This window comes from Monodelphis domestica, chromosome 6 (assembly GCF_027887165.1).
Source record: "Monodelphis domestica isolate mMonDom1 chromosome 6, mMonDom1.pri, whole genome shotgun sequence".
Lineage (NCBI taxonomy): Eukaryota > Metazoa > Chordata > Mammalia > Didelphimorphia > Didelphidae > Monodelphis > Monodelphis domestica.
Window position 1 is genome coordinate 200,907,941 of NC_077232.1, and position 21,145 is coordinate 200,929,085.

The 21,145-nt window shown below is 35.1% G+C and overlaps 1 long non-coding RNA gene across 3 annotated transcripts in view; it reads left to right on the forward strand.

Moving 5' to 3' along the window:
- Positions 1-21,145, forward strand: part of LOC103097436 (uncharacterized) — a 159,529-nt gene that overhangs the window by 128,163 nt on the left and 10,221 nt on the right. For all 3 annotated transcript variants that reach the window (XR_008912938.1, XR_008912940.1, XR_008912939.1), the window contains one exon: positions 1,400-1,501. This is a non-coding gene — a long non-coding RNA (uncharacterized LOC103097436). The remainder of the gene's footprint in view (positions 1-1,399; positions 1,502-21,145) is intronic.

Consider the following 21,145-nt stretch of genomic DNA (forward strand, 5'->3'; position numbering starts at 1 on the left):
AGCAAGACCTCAGGATGGTATGAGGTCATCAGGTCAAGAGGACAAGTTAGTGTTGACTAGGAAGAGATAGACTTTTTCCTCAATAACAGGAACTGAAGAAGAGAGAAGAAAGGTGATGGAATTTTGATGGAGAGGAAGGAAGGTTAAGAGTACATATAAGAAGTGAAATCAGTCTTCTCAAGTGGGAAAGTGATGTCAATACTTCATGATGGCAGGGAGAGGAGGATAGATATAGCTATGAATGGAGGATGTTTAAAAAAAGCACTTGGGAGAATTGAAGAGAGTGGCAAATGGTTGATAAAAAGATTGTTGAGCAGCAAAAAGTACCTAATTGAGTTTAGAAAGGGCACATTTGTTGTGCCAATCAACAATGTTCAATGAGTGACTTTCTCTAGAAATTCTCAGCACTTTGGGTTTAGAATTAACTCTTTTGACATTCAGAGCCCTTTATTACTTAACCCTTTTTGCCTTTTCAGTGTTCTTACATTTTATTCTCCACCACATTAATGTGAAAGAAAATAAAAAAAAAATTAGAAGAAAAATATCTTGAAGAAGGAACATCACAAAATGATGACATGTTAAGTGTGACTGAGCATGACTGTGGCTGAAGTAAAGTAGAAATGAAGTTTAGTTGGCATTGAGCATTTTAAAGAAGTCTTAGGATAGACTATTAGATGTATTATTAATGATCCTGTTAAGTCACAAAATATTCTGGCAAGATTTGGGTGAAGAGGAAAACTATAAGGCTACATTTTGAATTCCTTCATACTAGAAAGTATGATCAAGGTTTAGAGATAATGATGATGAGGCTTAGTAGAGGCTATTATAATTGGATAGCCTGAAGATTATTAATGGTGAAAGAACAATGGTCTTGAAACAGCAGTGGAGAGCAAAGAATTTGCCTCCTTCTTTGTCCTATATTGTAGGGCAGACAAGGGAAAATGAAAAAAATTGGAAGTGAAATGCTATCAACATGATAAAGCTAGGTTTCAATTAATGTTAGAAGAGCAATCAAACATTCAAGGAATAATTTGATGACATGAAGATGTTTATTCACATTACAACAGTCCAAAAGGATTATTCAAGAGAAAGATAAGAAATAAAATGGGAAAAAGGAGGCTGGGTTGGATTAAGATGAGTATGAACAGAAGGTAATAAGGAAGAAGAGTTTGTCCCTCAGGTAATCATTCTGGATTAAGAAAATAGGATTTTGGAAGGCCCTCTATAAGTATGGGAAGAGTATGCTTAAGAAATTTAGCTAATAAAAAGATATAGAAATAATGTATTTAGTTATGCCATGTGTTCTGAAAACATGAATTTGTTCTAACATAATTGTTATAATAGAAAATATTTTGAGCACAACAAATTTCAAATTAGCTTCTATGCAATTCTTCTGTAGGATAAAGCAAGAACTTAGAAAATTTCACCACCTCATAGTGATCCACAAGCTGCAACCTACCTTCCAAAGGCCGCTTCCAGAAAACTTTAAGTCATCCTCAAGGTAAAGTGCAATATTTATTGTATATCTTTTGGTGTAGTAGGAGATGTGCACAGAGAAAGGATAGGCCTCCTCACCTTCTTCTCCCTCTTCTACTGGGTCCTCTAACCCCTACACCCAGAGTTACCATCTTTCAGTGCCCAGTTTGCTTATACACCCAAAAGATCAATCTGAGCACTAAAGGTCACAAAAGTGACCATTATTTATTATAGTATATACATATTTCTTAATGATTTAACATGTATAAAGCTTATTACCATTTTTATTAGGTTCCTATCTCTTTTTGTGCCACTGTTAAAAGTTTTGACTATTCTGCTTCTAATCCTATTTTCCCAATAAGCTCTGTAGTTTTGATTACATGATTTTGCATAGGATGGCATTTTGGGAGGACATATATGTTCTTTATTGCAGAATTTACTCTAGCCCTGAAATTCCAAGTAAAATGAAAATATGTCAAAATACTGGCTTGATTTACATGCTTCAACAAAGTTCCATTAATGGGTGATTTGGGACATTATCATCACTTTACAACTTCTAGTGGTGATGAATGGCAAAGGGATGGTGTTGTGTGTGTGTGTGTGTGTGTGTGTGTGTGTGTGTGTGAGAGAGAGAGAGAGAGAGAGAGAGAGAGAGAGAGAGAGAGAGAGAGAATTTCTTATTTTTAAATTAATTTGCACCAAAGGAATTTAAATAGAACATGTATGTTATTACAGTAAACAGCCATCAGTGCCTTGCTTCTTATTTAGTTATTGTTCAGTCATTTTTCAGTCCTTTCTGAAGCACTGTGAAAACTCCATTTAGGGTTTTCTTGGTAAAGATAGTGGAGTAGTTTGCCATTTCCTTCTCCAGCTCATTTTAAAGATGAAAAAGCTGAAGCAAACAGATTTAAGTTAGGGTCAAATAGCTAATAAGTGTCTGAGGCCAGATTTGAACTCTTCAAGAGTAGTGTTCCAGACTCCAGGCCTGGCACTCTATACGATGTACCACCTAGATATCTGATTTGCATCTTATCAAGTTTATTTCCTTAGACCCTCCCAAATAATGACCAAAATCAGCTTTGAGCAGATAGTGTTAGCAAGTGACATTCAAGATAGATGGGAGTCTGGGAGTATAGTTGGAAGTAAAGAGCCTAAATAAGCATTTCTTAAAGGGGAATCCAAAGAGTCTGTCCGAGAGATTTAAAGTTGACTTGGAAGTTAGTGGCCAGAAGGCATAAAAAGGGACAAAGAAAGAATAGAAACCAAAAGGACTTTTTGCCCATACTAAAGGGATCAGTCAAGATTTAGCAGCCCTTGATGTATTAGGAAAGGAAGGGATAAGAGTAATAGTTTAGATATTTAGTTAAGGAGGAAAAAATGTCTTTGACTCATGATGAAAAGGTGAACCTGGACCTAAGCATTTTAAAGAAGATAAAGAAAACTTAAGGCTTAAAGAGATCCATATATCTTATTACTCCTCATGCTAGTAGAGACCTAGTAGAGTAAAGCGTAGGAGGCAATTCCAGATTCCCCACACAGCTCTTGAAAGGACTCAGTGTAATGCTGCTGTTTAATGATGGCTTAGCTGAATTACCAAAGATGTGAGCCAGTATGGGTGTACTTGAGAAAGGAAAAGGGTGGGTCCAGCTCAACATTCAATAACTGAATTTACTTAATATTTATGTAAATTACTATTGATAATTACTGGCATTTCTATGATTTGCTTTTTCATGAAAATTCAATGAAATTGTCTGGTAGAAGAAATATTATAACTTCCTCCTCTCCCCATACAAGTTACTAATTTTTCCTAAAAAGGTATTGAGACCTTTCCTGAGATTGGTAGGTGAATCTAGGGGTTTTGGACACTTTGGACAGTTGTTATTACTCCCTTATGACTTGAGAACCTCCAGGGTCACTCTGATGCTTGGCTAGTGGATCATAAAGAGTAAGTGAGAGGACAGTTCACTCAGGTGAATCAACTCCAGATGCCCTTAATGCCTATCTTTTTCCTGACATGGTTAAGTAAATATCTTTTTATTAATTGTTGAAAATCCATTGAATGCATCATTTTGTTCTTGTATGGAACTGTAACGCTTAGGAGACTGTTATGAGTCAAACCTAGTCAAGAACAGGTTGGTAGTATAAATATTATCACACCCATTTTATAGATGAACAAATTGGGGCTCAGAGATTTAGTGACAAGATCAAATGAGTGGCAGAACCAGGATAGGAAATTTAATCTTCCTGATTTCAAGCCAGTGCCCTTTCCACTAAATCATACATGTGCAAGGTCTCTGCCCTTGAGATATTTATAATCTGGGTAGCAGAAAAAATAACCATATTTTTAACATGTAGCTATTGTTGGGGGCTTTCTTATTTCCTCTGTGTGTAGTCAATTTGTGTAATCTGCCAGTGCCTTGACGAGCTGTTCTGGAAGCCTCTGGAAATGTGGGTTATGATTCTTTGGTAAAAGACTCTTCACAAGTTGTTGGGAAAAGGGCTTCAGGAGGGAAAACTGAGGTGGTACAGAGAGTCCCTATCAAGTTAAAGTCTAATTCATAATTCATGTTCCCTTCTCCCTAGTCACTAACAAGCTAGAATCAGTTTCTAGTGTGATAAAGCTCTAGAGAGAGCTTTCTGAGGAACCATGGTTAGATCCTTCTGTATGAGTTACACAAAGATCTTGCTCATGACAGGCACTAGGGAAACAGAGATGGAGTTTCATAGAATGAAGGATATCTTGTTATGAAGGAAAGAAGGAAGGAAGGAAAGAAGGAAAGAAAGAAGGAAGGGAGATGTGGAGGGAGGGAGGGAAGGAGGAAAGAAAGAGGAGGAATGTTAAAAGAAGAAAGAGAAGAAAAGAGTAAGGGAAAGAAAGAGAGGAAGAAGCAAAGAACAAAGGAAAGAAGACAAAGGGAGAAGGAAAGGAAAGGAAAAAGAAAGAAAAGAAAGGGAAGAAAGAAAGGAAGGAAGGAAAGAAGGAAGGAAGGAGGAAGGAAGAAAAAAGAAAGAAGAAAATTACATAACAATATTCAAAATGGCTTATTGAATATTGTTTTTGGAGACAGAAGGCTTAAGTTCAAATTTTAACTATTCTTCTTGCTATTTGTTTAATATTAAGCAAATCATTTTATCCTTTCTAAACTGTAAAATAAGGGGATTGAACTCTACAAATTTCTTTTCTCCTGGGACTTTCTACATGTACAGAACAAAGTGAGTTTTGTATATGATGAGCCCCATTAAAGAAAAATATTTGGTCAAGTACTTCACAATCATTTGTAAATTCATTCAAGATCAAATTAGATAGGATAAAAGCTATTTTGCAAACCTTAAAACTCTTTCTAGATACTAGCTATCATTGTTTCTTCAGTGCTCCCATATTTTATTCAATGCTAGAGCTTCTAGTTCTTCAAGAAAGAGCTATAACTACCAGCCAGGATAGGAATTCTTAGGCTTCTTTTAATTGTGTGGGATCACAGGTTTGGGAGAATTGAATTTTGAAGATGGCTTTTTGGACTCATTTAACAAATGAGTGCCACTTTTATGAAGGTAGCAAATGGCAAGGTTGATATTTGAACCTTGAGCTTCTGGTTCCAAATTCCATGCAGTTTCAAGCATAATATATTTTCTTCATTATCCAGGGCATTTAGGGGGCAATTTAATAACTTGAATAGCTGAGAAAGGACACAACAACCAAAATGTGACATGTCTTTGTATCTTAAGTCTTTAGCATGGTATGTGTATTAGCTAATCATTGAATGGATCAACAGAGGACAATGAAGTAGAATCTTTGGGACTGACTTAGCAGGTGCCACATCTCAAAGATGATTTTATTATCAGAACCCTCCTTGCTAAGATTATATGTGACCCAGAGGAATACTCATTCTGGGATCTTCAGAACTTCATATTCCTCTGAATTACAAATTTATGAAGAATTAAATGATGGCTTCTTACTTTTTCATAATCAAAAAAACTTACTTTTTCATATACAAAAATCTTATTCTTATAATTGTGCTTGAAAATGGGAAATGGGTTTGGGCCTCTTGGTTTTTCTAAGTGTGATGATGTCCCCAAAGTTCTAGTTAAGGATCTGAGCAGAGGATGGTACTTCTCCAAAATTAGATAGAGTCCTTCAAACCATGCTGGTCCAAGTTTTATGTTTGAAATAAACAATATACTTTTATGTGTTGGAATTAGTCACCAAAAGCACAGAATAACAGCATCAGAAGGCACTTCAGAAGCCATAGAGTCCTCCCAATGTCTGAACAAGAATCACATTTATAAGTGGATATCAACTATTTCCTTGAAGACTTCAAGTGTGGGAAACCAAGGCAACCCATTCTGCTTTTAGATAGAACTAATTGCTAGGAACTTTTCCCTTTGTATTAAACTAAAATTTGCTTCTGTAATTTCTTCCCAGTGCTCCAACATCTACCCTCTGGGACAAAGCAGTGAGAATAAAATCCCTATTCCATTGTGACAGCCATTCAAGTAGTTGAAGAAAATAGTCAATACTTTTTTCTTTTCAGTTTATTCTCTGGTTTCTTTTCAGATCATATACTTCTTTCATGTCTTTTCAGGCTAAATCTCTTCATTCCTTTAATCCAGTATCTTTAACCTAGACTCTCTGAAGATAAAAACAAATATATATTTACATACATATATATTTCAGCATGATTTCTTTCCTTTGCATTATTTACCTATTTTATTTTACACATTTAAAAATGACTGCTAAAGGGGTCCACCCATGACACATCCAAAGGTCATATAGTAACTTAGAAAATCTATAGCTAGAATACTCGTGTCTTCTTCTAGTCCACAGCTTAATTGATCTTTGTGTTGAAGAATTTAAAGATTCCCCCATCATCTTGATCACTGCCCTTTGGATATTCTTTTAATTTGTCAGGATCCTTTCTAAAATGTGACATGTAAAATTGAATATAGGTACCCAGATGAAATCTGACCAGGGAGGGATCTAACAGTATTATCACCTACATTATTCTGGACATTATATTAAGGCTTTTTTTTAAAAAAACATTTTTAGCTTTGGTGAAAACAAAATATATGAATTGGCAAGGATGAGTAAGGAGAACAATTCAAGTGGGGAAGGATATGAGTGACTCAGTGGAAGTGATCATTTGTGACCTGTTCCTTAGAAGTGCAAAGCAGATTAGTTTGGTAGGTCTATATCAAGAGATACATAAGAAAGATGAGATTGGGAAGGCAGGGCAAAGTGGTGGATGGTATTTTGTGAATGCTTGGGGTGAGGCATTTAAGATTGATTTCATAGCTTATATGGAACTATTGATCTACTCTTTTTTTCCCCATTGACTCATCATGCTCAAATGGTTTAGGTTGTGTCTGTGGGAAAAAATATTGAGGAAAGACTTGTGAGGACATTCAGGGATTCCAACTTCAACTCTTCTTAACTTCTTAGATCTTAACCTTAGAATGTGGGATTTTGGTTATGGCATTTATATCTTTCCTTTTTCAGCACACACACAAATATATATTTGGTTTGAGTCAACTTGACCATATACAGTTACTTTAATTATTATTTCATGGAAAGCAGAATGGTATAGTTGATAGAGTGCTGATATTTGAGGTCAAGATCTGGATTTTTGTTCTTCCTCAAATATATACTAGCTGTGTGACCTTAGACAAAGTCATTGATTTCAACTTCAGTTTACTCATCTATAAAATGAAGATAATATTAACATCTCACAAAGCTGTTGTGAGGATCAAATAAGATAATATGTTTAAAACACTTTTTAAAATATTAAAGTACTATATTAATATTAGCCATTATTGTTAAACACCAAGAAAGTAACATACCACACTTTTACTTTCCAATTTAACTATGAAGAAAACTGTGGTAAAACAAGACTGATGAACTATTATTTCTCCCTTCCCCAAACCCCCTGCCATCACTTGACGTTTGCCTGTGAAGTGTGATAATTTATTAGGTTTTGCAGCACTTCAGAGGCTTACCTTTTTTCCCTCAACTCTTAGATCACAGAATTTTTAAATGAATTATTTCAGAAAAACATTTTTGTGTTTTTTAAAAGCTCCATTAAAAAGAAATATGAGTCAGAAAATAAATGTTAATTAATTTAGCATTATTTTCACTTACAAATGGGTTTATAAATTAAAGAGGAAAATGGCTATAGCAAAAAAGATGTAGGAAGAGTGTTATTTCTGAGCCGAAGATGCATTAGGAACACATCATAGACCATTGTACTTAAGATTGGCTTCAGTGAAGCACTAAAGATGAGTGCATGTGGCTTAGAGTCTAGATTTGTTTATTAATGGTTGGAAAACAGCATTAAAAACATTGTTTATGAATAAGTACAGAAAGCCAGTAGGAAACTTGAAAGATAAAAAAAGTTTGATTTGAAATTGGCACCCCAAATTTTATACTTTTCAAACCAAGTCACATTTTAGCTACTGTCTCCTGGTGAGACAATTGTCTTTAATAAACCTTCTACTAATTTCTCAATAAGTGGAAAATGAGATTTATGTCCTCAGGTCAAATAATATTGCTCTCAGAAAATCCTTATGAACCTGGGGAAAAATAATATATGTCTTTTCAACCCTAATATAAATGCTTTTAAATGAATATGATAGCATAAAATAGCTGTTCTGTTAAAAAAAGTAGCCATGATATGTGTTCCTAGTCAAATCTGTTATTAACTTTTATGAGAACAGGATCCTGTGACTACTTGAATTGACAATCCTGTGTTTTCTGTTTCCATCTTTGTTCAAATATCTAGAATATGAGTCTGTTTCATTTCTGTGAGTTATCCATGGGGCCAGGGATCTAATCTGCTGGTCAGCTAGTCTGTCTATTATCTGACATCCTTTCTGTATTCTTGTAGCATCTTTTCTCATGATAGACTTCAATATAACTGCCAGAGATGACCTTTTTATGCAGTTTCTCATTTGGCATGCTATAGGTACACAAAGAGACTCTAGGAAAGGCAGTTTGTGATCACATATTGTATTTAACTTTCTACCACCCCAGAGCAGGGGGAAGAAACATCTGTTTGAAGAGTGAAGAAAGTTACTTCAATTTTTTCAACCATACCTTATTCCAAAAGGAAATTCCATGCATTTCTGGAATTACCTATAAATATTAACAGAAATGATTAGTGAATACTTGTAGAAAAGATAATCTTGTAGATAATCAAATAATTGATTATTATTATGAAAGTAATAATCAATAACTTGTAGAAAAGATAATCATCTACAACAACTAGAATATTCCATGAGTCAATAATCAATTTCATAGTATAGTTCTTCATAGACTGCCAATGCCTGGCTTAAAGTGCCATTAACAAGATTCTATTATTTTAATAAATGAAAACTTGAGAAACTAGAAAATAGATTACTTTCATATTTCAAAAGTAAGGCATTTATAAGCAGATTAATATGGTAGATAAAGAGCTAGTGTTCAAGCCTTGAAGACCTAGGTTCCTAGTCATCTAACTTATACTGGTTGTGTGACCTTGATCTTGGAAAAATCATGTGAACTTTCAGTATTTTTGGCAACTCTCTAAGATTATAAGTTGCATGAAAGATACCAATCCTCACTGGTAGAAAATTAGAGAATTCCCTCATGTGAGAATTTCTTGTAGCACCATAATCACAGGTACTTCAAAAGTTCTGTGATTTCATTAGTTAGTAACTATGTCCATTGCTAATGATAACAAACCACTCTATACCTTTGTAAATGATCCTTCTAAGAGTTGCTGTGGTCAATATATTATATTGTCTTTAATCACTGACTGCCTGATGATGAACCTCTTTGAATTGAGCTAACCTATTCCTTAGAATACAAAACAGATTTATTCTGTGCATAAACAGTTTTGATGTTATTTTGGAAACATCTGGCTTGTTGTGCAGAACCCCATGTTAAATACTTGAAAGGGTGTAGAGAGGATTTGTACTATAAATATATATATATATATATGTGTGTGTGTGTGTATATATATATATATATATATATATATGTATACTGATGAGTTTGAATCTGTGTCATTGGAGAGAAAACTCATATCAATAACATCATAGATTTTGGGAGGATATTGGATCATGACCTATTCAGCATTTGGGGCAATAGCTATTTGAGCCCCAGGAGTTACTTTCATAGCATAAGTAAAGTATAAGAGCAAGTCTTCAGTGAAATATTAAAAGGCTAAATGTTACAAAGTTGTTTGTTTTCTGCTGTGCTAATTCAGTACTTTGATGGTGCTGAAATTGTGGTTAATGATACCTATGGGGAATACTGGAAAGAGTCCTAGAGGAAACATTAACTAAGAGAGAAAGAATATTAATAATATCAGAATAAAATGCCTCAAAGTTTCTTCTCAGTGACCTTTTGGGTAAAAAAAAATGCCGTTCTTCCAATTTTAGAGATGAAGAAACAACAAACTTTAGGGACTTCTTATTTGTTTTCTGGAGAGGAAGAAATACAACATCCTCTACACTCTGTCTCCAGTCTGCCCAGTCTCAAGTCACAGGACTCTCTTTTAAGCACTCAGCCATACTGGAGACTCATCATCTTATTTCTCTGTGCTTTTCTACATTTCCCATGGTTGGAATTCACTTTCCTCAATATTATATTAAAGCCTGTCACCACATCCTCTAGAAAATAAATTCTTAACTTGCAGTTTGTGAACTTGGGGATCTTTTTAAAAAATTGTAAATTTTATTTCAGTACAATTGTTTTTGTGTGTATTGTCCTATGTATGTATTTTATTTTTTCAAAAGCATTAAATTGAGAAAGACTTCATAGGCTTCAAAGAAGTCCCCAATAAAAAAATAATTAAGAACATTTCTCTGTGAAATCTTCTCTTACTCATGCTTTTTTCCCCCACTCAGTGCTTTCTTCCTTTAGTTTTTCCAGGATATCATCTATGAAGGTATCACTTCTTACCATCTACTTACCTTCTGTTGTATTCATTTGTATTGTATGTGTATTCTTTTCCTCCTACTGGTACAGTTTAAGTTTCTTGAGAATTCAGAGATAGTACCCTTAAAAATATGTTTCTATCTTCTGCACTTATCAGTGTCTTAGGAATGGTCTGCCTAAACTAGTGAATATATATGAATTGGAGAAATGTGTGTAAGGTCTCACTCAGTGAAGAAAGGGCATAGATAGAAATTGAACAGTTTTCCAAGACTTTTCCATTGAAAAAACCAGAAAGATTCCTATACTAGTCTCAGGGCTACCTGGGCAAGTGTGACCTCAGTCAAATCACTGGTCTTCAATTTTACATTGGTGATATGGGGATCTTAGATGAGTTTATTTCTCAGTTCCAGTTCTGAACTTCTAATTTGATGACTCAGATGCTGGTGTTTTTCATTGCTATTAGTGATACAACTTCAAAAAAAAAAGACATTAATGAGCCTGTATGAAGTCATAACTGCCAAAAGGGGCTGAATCTCTGATTACTTCCTCCCACAGCATATCTCTCAAAATGGAGACATTTTTTTAGGTTGCAAAACAATCTTTTCCAAAAATACTTTTATTTTTTACCAATTACATGTTATATCAAATTTCCACATTTTTTCCTAAGTTATATGTTTGAAATTATCTCCTTCTCTCCCTTTCCTTCCTCCTCCCAGTACTGGTAGGCAATTCAGTCTGGGTTATACCTGTATAATACTATCTTTTGTCCTCTCTTGCCACACTTCAATTGCCACCTATCATATTTAATTTTTAATCAGTTATTTTGGTCATGTCCAGCTTTCCACCACCTTTTTTTGGAGTTTCCTTGAAAAGATAATGGGATGGTTTGTCATTTCCTTCTCCATCTAATTGTACAGATAAGGAAACTGAGCCAAACAGGGTTAAATGACTTGCATAGGGTCACACAGCTAGTAAGTATCTGAGGTCAAATTTGAACCTAGAATGAGAAGTGTTCCTGATTCCAGCCTTGGCACTCTGTCCACTGTGTCACCTAGCTGCCTGCTATATTGAATAGAGTCATGTAATAATAGGATCCTACCTGAAATTTTATCTTCCTTAAAGTAGAAAAAACACTGTTGGAGTGTAGGTAAGCCTTAACTTGCTAATTTATTCATTCGCTTTCATCATATTTCTCTTCCTCAATAATATAGCCAATCTAAGATTACTTATAGTTAAGGATTTGATTTTTCACCCAATATTATTTTAGAATGTTTGGGAATATAGGGATGCACACATCATATTATTTCTCTTATTTCTATTTTTTCCCCCAAGAGTTTGTAAAACAAGTTGTCTGTTATTTCTCACAAGGGACAAGAACACATTCTTTGCTGGTGTTTTCATATTCTTGGTTTTCTAGACAATGTTTTGCATACACAAATCATTCTCCTCAATGAGAAATTTGTATGCATGTGGGTAGCTTTTGCTCTAAATTAACAAAGGCAGTCTGAATTCTAACACTCCCAAGCAATACTTCTTGGCTGAATATTGAATACTTACCATAAAATCAATTACACTACAGTGAGGAAACAACCTTTCTTTCTCTGCTTAATAAGACTATGGTGATGGGTGGTTAAATTTGGCATCATTATGAGGGAAAGTAAATGCATTCATATTCCCATATCCCATTGGAAAAAAAAAAAGGTCAACGAATATCAATTCCTTGTGCCATTTGATGAGTCCTTGGCTGCAAGTTTGACATTTTCAGAGGCAAACTGACTCTTGGGCGATGAGGACAGAATTACTAAGTGTTAAGTAATCAACTCATACTCTGATTCGGACTTTAATGCAGGGCACCTTCCATAATAGGAGTGAACACCTTTTGTAAGCATATTCCTCCTGGTTTTATGTCTCACTTATATTACTAATCAGAGGATCATTGAACAAAGTTAACTATTGGGTTGCATCTATCAAGATGCAATGATAACTGACATTTATATAGTGCATTCAGGTTTGCAATGTGTTTTCGTCACAGTATACCTTTGACAGAAGCATGTATTTATTAAAAGGAAATGGTCTCTGACAGGTATAACTTGTCTGTGGTCACTCAGCTAGTCAGTGCCTGAGACTCCTCCACCATATTGTCTTTCTAACCTGTCTGTGTTTTTGTTTGTTTATTTTTTTAACTGAAGCTGTGATTTCACAGACCTAGGGAGGAATTCTCTTTCCTAATGCAGATTAGCACTGCTAGATGACTTATAGTCTTAAAGAATTACCTAGATCACTGAAATGTTAAGTGCCTTGCCTGGGGTCACACAACAAATATGGGTCAGAGGCAGGACTTGAACTCATCCTCTTGACCATCTCTCTGTTCACTATGCAGCACCGCCACATTCTGATATGATCTTAACAAAGAAAGTGCCCAGAAGAGGCCATTAAACTCCATTTTACTTTGTTGAATTAATATTTGACCGACAAAAACTAAACATAGCAGGATTATGTATTTCTTATACTTCTTAGTTATAGAACAAAAAGATATGGTTTGCTGATATAGGGGAGAAACGGGGTAAAGTAGGAAGCATCTAGAATATGGGATCAAAGGACCTGGCCTCACATTTCAACTTTCTTACTCATTAGTTTGTGACAGTGGGCACTGGGTCTTTGGATGCTCACTAGAAAAGACAATGACTGGGAGTGAGAAATGGAGTCACAAACAAGTTTTAATAAGACACGGAGGCAGATGATGGGGCAGAGGAATGGAGGATGGAATGGTGAAGGAAAACAGGTAGCATTGGGAAGAGAATGGGGAGAGGAAGAAGCAAAATGATCACTTACCTAACCATAGAGTTGAGACTACTAAGCAGCATGGACCCCATGGAGACATGATTGATGGGAGTGTTTGGGGGAAGAGGGATTTGAAGTCTCATTTTACTAGGGTTTCCATTGGAAACAGACCACCTTGTGCCCTTGGAGTTATTTATTAACATATACAAATAATCTCAAAGGTATTAGTAAAATTTCCAAGTGATCATCTTAAAGTTATCAGCACCTTTTTTTGATGTTCTGCTAGTCTGGAATTTGTCTGAAATTTATACGTTAGAGGACCAGAACTCTGATGGCAGCATGTAGATGACTTCTGCTTACTTGTCACATATTGCCAGGTTATATATTATATTTAATAAATGATATATTTGTAAATTATGCTCTTTTGGTCTTTGGAATGGTTTGTATGTGACTTCCAGGTTCCATTTTACTAACTACTTACAAACTTACTGCGCTGACTAGAAGAGGGTAGGGGTGAACAGGGGGATCAGAAAAAGATACAGTTTTAACATAGTGATATTAGTGTCTCAAAAGAATTATTGCCATTTTAAGCGTTAATGACAAACTTTTATCTGCTTTTCTACATTCATAAAACCACCACACTAATACTAAATTAAGCCTGTTTTACTACTGACTTGGACTACTGGAGTGACCTAATGATTTTTCTTCATCCAATCTCACTCTTTCTCAGTCTGTCCTCCTTATAGTTGCCAAGTCAGTGTTCCTAAAATATATTATTGGCCATGCTTTGGGATAAAATATAAACTCCTCTGTTTAGAAACTGAGGCTCACCTCAGTCTGGCTTCAATCTATCATTCTCTGCTGATTATGTACTCTATTTTCCAGTCAAACTAATATATATTTCTACATATACAATAACCCATCTCCCATCTCCATGCATTTGTATAATCTGTTTCCATTCCTGGAATGGATGATCTTCTCAACTCTGCCTCTTTGATTCTTCAGCCCCTTTCAATTTGCTTCTGGACTTTTCTAATCCTCCCAGTTATTTAAACTTCCTCACTCAGTAATTACTTGATATTTACTTTTTATGTATTTTGTATTTACTTATCTCTGTACTTTCTATATTTCTCCATCCCTCATTGATATGCTTTGATATCATCAGAGCCTAGGGCCAGTAATTATGCACAAAGGAGATGCATAATTATTTTTAAATTGAAAATATATTGTGGATAGCTCAGGAAGACAGTCACTGATAAACTATATTGTTCTTTGCTATCAATTAATGTACTGTGCCTCAGTTTAGTAATCTATAAAAGAGGTATAATAAGAGCACCTATAGTCTCTGAAGTTCCAAATACTTTTCAAACCTTAAATTGCTACATAAATGTTAGTTCTCATTATGATTCTGTCTGTGAAAGCCTGACTGCATGTTCTCTTTTCATGTTTTCATCAAAGATACCCTTGGTGCATGGATAGACCGTTCTTAAAAAGATTTTCTTGAGATGAGAAAGTAAGCATATGGATTGTTAGTTGCTGATGTCTTCGAAGTCATTTTTTTGCGGGAGGAGCATGAGTGGTAAAAGCACTATCTTTGATCTTTTCATTCTTTTAGAATCTTCTCTTCTTTGAGATATTGTGAAACTCTATCCTTTGGTGCCTTTAAAATTATGATACCTCCAGCACAAATTTCTTTTCTATCTATATTGTCAGGTCCAACTATTCCTTTCAGATTTATTTTTTTCAGTTAGGTTGTTATTTCCTCACAGAAAACCTGTGTTTTGAATTATATAATTCAAAAGTGGTTAATACATTAACTCATCTGTGACAATGGATTACAATAAAAATGCCAGCAGATTTGTTTCATTTTACATCCATTTGTTGTCCTTTCTGTTTCACTTATAAATTCTCTTGGAATAACCTGACATTAACTGGATCATAAGGGCACAGAATTTTTGGATCATAAATCTCAAATCAAGGTTTCTTCAGCTTTCTGATAGCACCTCATTGAATGTTGTAATCGTACAACATTGTTCCTCTTACCTTTTAGACAAAATATATTTTCCGTAGGCGCTTTAGTTTCCTACAACAATATTATCAGGACTCATAATAATCATCTCCACTATTTCTCAAGTGTGTTTTGCTCTTTGAGTGCTTTTGGTTGCATAGGTGGGCAAATACTGAAAGCATTCAGACCCTTAGTAATTGAATAATTCTGAGCAGATTCAGATTAGTCCTTTTGTTCCCAGATGGGTGAAAGAAAAAAAAAGCCTGAAGGTACATGCTGTACATGGAAACTTAGAGTGGTAATTTCTAGGAGAGAAAACCATGAGGACAGATAAGAGTTTAGAGTTAAAGAGATAAGAAAATATCTGAAAAGACACGCACTCATTGCTAGCTGAATGTCAGAAATTTTCTCTCTAGACATGAGACCTCATTGATGTAGATTCAGATGAAGGGAGATGGGATGAAAAACATGAAGCCTGTGTTGGGGTAGAATCATGATTGTATTACTATTGAGAAAACTTCAAAGATTGTGTTGGTCCATGTGAACCCAGACCTATGATGTGGAAGTTGATTAAAGGTGGTATTTGGTTGTGATGGCTCTTTGGTACATTCATCACAACAATATATTAAAGGGAATTTAACCATCCATTAAATATTCCTCCTAGTATTCGTGTATTATTTTAACAACATAAAGGGTTTTATGACCTGATATATGTACCATATTTCTTTTTGTTCTACAGGAATGGGGCAGGCTATAAATATTCCATAAGGATGGAAGAGATTTTTGGGAAGGCAGTGTTAAAGGGACTCTATTAGGTAGCAAAAGAAGGTCAGTATTGATATAGTTTGATTTAGCAAAAGGTGAAAGACAATGAGATGGGCTGTATATAGGACAGAGGTCAAAGAGCAGGTTCTCAGACATGGTGTCAGGAACGGATCATATTCCAGAGGGTTTTCCCAAATATCATATAGAGCAATATAGTTAACATCAAAGAGTCACTGGGCTCCAAGGTCGCATGAAAAATCAATAATCTAAGACCAAAGTAAATGTGAGCAAGATTGGATGAGGGGAAGGTTAGTGGGAAGAGTTTGACCTTGAACAAAGCTTCCTGTGATTTGCCATTCTCAGTAATGAGTTCCTCTGACCTTTTAAGCTGTGCTCCATGGGGCTTGCATAGACCCACGATTGCTGAGAGAACCCATTACTGTAATGCAGCTCTCACTTGCTTCCATCACCTCCTAAAGGTGAGGCAGCTTTGTCAGGCTAGCAGTGGGCAGAAAGTTTCCAACATTTCCATTTAATGTTTCCTCCACTCCAACATGAGGCAATGGAGGGACCATTCTTAACTTAACTTCAGACTTATAGTCAGAAGACCTAGGTTTCAATCCTGGATTTACTTAGTAACTTTGATACTTACTAAGATCCTGGTCATGTTATCCCAATTTTCTTAACCTCAGATATAAAATCTCACCAAATTGGTGAATGATGTCTATTTTTTAATCCAGAGATGTTTATTCAAAGGTAAAAAAAAGTTCCTAGTTCTCAAGGAGTTCACATTTTAATATGGGAAATAACATCAAATGACATATATATATATATATATATATATATATATATACACATGAGACATACACCTATATATTTATAGTGTAAATAAAGGAAAATATTAGAGGCAGTCAGTGAGTGGGAGGTGGATAATAGGGATAAGAGGGAGCAAGAAAAACCTGTTGCAGAAGATGGGATTTGAACTGAATCTTGAAAGAGGTCAAGAAAGCCATGAAGTAGAAGTAGAGAGAGAGAACATTCTTGGAGAAAAGTCAACAGATTTGGTAGATGGAGGACCATGTGCAACCAAAAAATGACAAGAAGGGTTGGATTGTAGAATGTTATGGAGAAGAGTAAATCAAAAGAAGAACAGGAAGGTAGGAAGAGTCCAGGTGGTAAAGGACTTTAAAATCCAAACAAAGGATTTCCTATTTGATCCTAGAGATAATAGGAAGCCTTTAGATTTTATTAAATAGGAGAATAATATGGTCAAACCTGCCTTGTAGGAAGATAACTTTGGCATCTGAGTAGAAGATGGACTGAAATGGGAAAATAATTGAGGCAAGGAGTTTGGTTATTTATAATGGTCAAAGCATGAGGTGCTGAGGGGCTGGCACGAGAATGAAGTGAGTAAAAGGATACATATAGAGGAGATGTCATGAAGGTAAAAACAACATGACCGAATATGGTGGATGGTGAGTGCCACAAAGGAGTCTAGCATGCCACTAAGAAAACCTACAGAAATGTAATCCGTTAACAAGCAACTTACAAAATCACCAAATGTTTATTGTTTATGAGATGAATTTTCTAGTGTCAGAACTAGGTTATTTTTTTCCTTCAAGAGATGATGAGATTAGCCCATATCTCCTGTGTCCTGAAAAAAAAAACCCTCACTTTATGCTTCCATCTCTGCTAACTAATATCCTATGTCTCATTTGACCATTGTATCAAAAATCCTTGAAAAGGCCATCTACCATAGGTGTATCTCCACTTTCTCTCCTCTCACTTTCTTAACTTCTTATAATTTGGCTTTGGACCTTATTGTTTTATCAAAACTGCTCTCTACAAAGTTTTGATATATATATATATATATATATATATATATATATATATGTATATATATATATATATATATATATATATTTCCTGTACCAGCTAAGTAAAATTCCATGCTTTGGAGCCAATCGATGAGAACAGTGTGGTTCTGTGGTTCAGTGGAAAAATCAGGGGGTTTATAATCAGAAGAAATGAAGTTATATACCAGCTCTGCAACCTGTATGAATTTAGATAGGTAACTTTAGCTCTCTGGATCTCTATGGTTCCTTCTAATCAATGTCTGTGGGTATGAATTTATGAATGTACTCATAGGGCTCATGTAGAAATATGTTACTGGACTATATCATCATGGCATGTAAGTAATACAGGGTTATTGAAAGTTCCTTCATCAGGACTCAACCTTTGGCATATCTCACTACGGACTAAAAAGTTTTGGGTCTAGACTGCATGTGGAGGGTCTGAGAAAACACAAAACTAAAATGTGAAAACCCTGTCACCAGTTAAGTTGCAGGGCAATGGATTCTTTAGATTCTGCAACTCAAAAGACTATTTCATTCATTCATTCATTCATTCATTCATTCATCCATCCAACAAACAATTTTTGAACACTTCTTGTGAATGGCATACTCTGCCAAGAGAAGCCTTAATTTCAAGATATGAAACAGTCCTTGATTTTGTGTAGTTTACAATCTGGTTATGGGGCTAAGACACATAGTCCATTGAAAATCTGGTCTAATTGAGGTAGGTACTCCTTTTAATGCAGATTGCCCTACAGCCATGCCTGCTCATCTCATCTGACCTTGTCTATGCTGAAGACCATTTCTTAAAACAAAGAAGGGTTGAGAATATCACATATATCCTCCAAATAAAAACCAAACATGAATACTTCACATACCAAAGTTCTCACAGTTCTATTACTCCTACTTACTATGCCACAGAAGGAAGCCAATTATTCCAAGAGGGCTTTATACTTAGTTTTATTACAGCTGTCAAAATGTCATAGAAGTCATAGAATTATCCCATTCACAAAAGTGATGATAAAGATGAAAGGCAGTTTCATGGAAGAATAAGCATATTAGCATAAGATTTAGAGAATATCACCTGCTAAAGAGGTAACTTTGGCATCATGGAAAGAGCACTAAATCGGGAGTCAAATACCCCAGATCTAGGCTGGATTTCACAACTAACTAGCGGTGTATTAATCAGCGGTCTCTTGATGACCTCCCTGTTCCTGTGCCCTTTCTGGAAAATGTATCTTTTGGACTAAATGATCCCTAAGGTTGTTCTTTCTGGCTCTATAATTCGTTAAAATAGTAGGAGTGAATTTCAGATAAATAAAGAAACCATTTAGATAACAGATAGCCTTTCTGATAAAAATGTGTTTCCAATAAAACATAACTTTAAAAAAAATAGATGTGCAGGAGAGGATTGTCATGTCATAGAGTATAAATTCCTTGAGGAAGAGGTGCTATCTCATTTTTTTGTTTTTGTATCCCTAGGACTGAACACCCAGACTCATTCAGAGAGTTGATGCTCATTAAATGTTTGTTGAATTAAATTGGGCTACATAAATCAATTTGTTAACATCACAATATTATTGCTTTTATTTTATTTTCCTTTTGAGGGTGTAGCATTATGAATAGAGTAGGGATTGTAACTAGATAACATGGGGCCCACGGAAATTTAGACTTCATAATGAAAATGGGGAGTCTGAACATAATTTCTGGCCTTTTTGCTGGGAGCAGAAGAAGCATAAGTATTTTGAGTTTATGAAGGAGAAAAAAAATCACCACCTGTGTTCAGCTAGATTTACCCTTATGCAATTGCAAGTAATTGTCTTCCTAGTGTAGTTCCCAGCTAGCTAGTAGTCAAGAAAAGGACCTTTTGTGAATTATCATCCAGAAATGTTAACTCATAAAATTGGGTTGAAGAAGGACATCATAAATATATAGTAATAATAATATCTTTATCTGAAAAAAATTTTATACATTTCAAATCACAGTAACCTTTTATCTTCCCAATAGAATCTGGTGGGTGATGTAAGCGATGCAGACATTTTTTATCCCCTTTTGTCTGACTGCTTCTTCCCAATCTCCTTTGATGTATCATCAGCCATCTGCTGTCCCCTAAGTGTGGATGCTCCCCTAGGATCTGACCTGGGCCTTCTTATGTTTTTTCTCTACATTGTCTGTTGGTGATCTCATCTGTTCCAAAGGGTTCAAATTATTATCTCCATGCAGATGACTCTTAAACCTATATATCCAGCCCTAATCTCTCCCCGAACTTTAGCCCTCCTTTGACAACTGCCTGCTGGACATCTCAAATTTAAAATGTCAAAAATGGACATGCTAATATATTGGAAAGAGCACCAGCTTTGGAGTCAGGAGAGGAATCAGTTCAAATCTCACCTTTGATATTTGCTAGTTGTATAACCACATCATTTCTGTGAGCCTCAGTTTCTTTTCCACCAATATATCTCTTAACTGTTAGATACTGTAGCTTTTTTTTTTGCAGTCCTCATATTCTTTGTATTTTTTTTTTGTAGCCTTTGACACTGATAACCAGCCTCCCTTACTAGATTATCTTTCCTCCTTTGTCTTCTGGGACCACCTTCCTGTCTTTCTTTTTCCTTCTGATTCTTTAGTCTTAGTTTTTGCTGATTTGCTTGATGAAATGTAGAATATATATGTGTATATACATAACACATATATATGGAATATGTATATATATAATTATATACACACATATTTCCTGTCCCTAAAGAACTGACTTTTTTTAACCCACGGACCCTCTTCTATCTATAATGTCTCTTTTATGGTTATGTCATTCATTCCCAAGGGTTCAATTATTGTCTCTATTCAACTAAATTCAACAAGCATTTATAAAACAAATAATGTGTGCAAGACACTTTACTAGCACTAGAAATACACAAATAAAAATGGAAGCATTCCTGCCTTTTAAGGAACTTACATTTTCCTGAAGGTAAACAACATGTATCTGGATAAGTAAATTTTTTTTAAATTGTGGAGGTTGAAGTACTAAACACTAGGGAATTGGAAAGGGGAGAGAGCCATATAGGTGGTAGTACCCAAAGTAAGCCTTGAAGGGGATTTAAGGGTTCTGAGAGGTAGACATAAGGAAGAAAAAATATCCCATTAATGAAAATAGAAATAGGAAATGTAGTGTTGTACATTTAGAATAAGACACAAAACAGTTTGGTTGAAATGGAATATTTATGGTATATAATGCAAAATAAATCTGAAAAGATAAACTAGAGCCAGATTTTAATGAGCTTTAAATGTCAAACAGAAGACTTTGCATTTTATCCTAGAGGTAGGAGGGAGCCACTGAAATTTCTTGAGCAG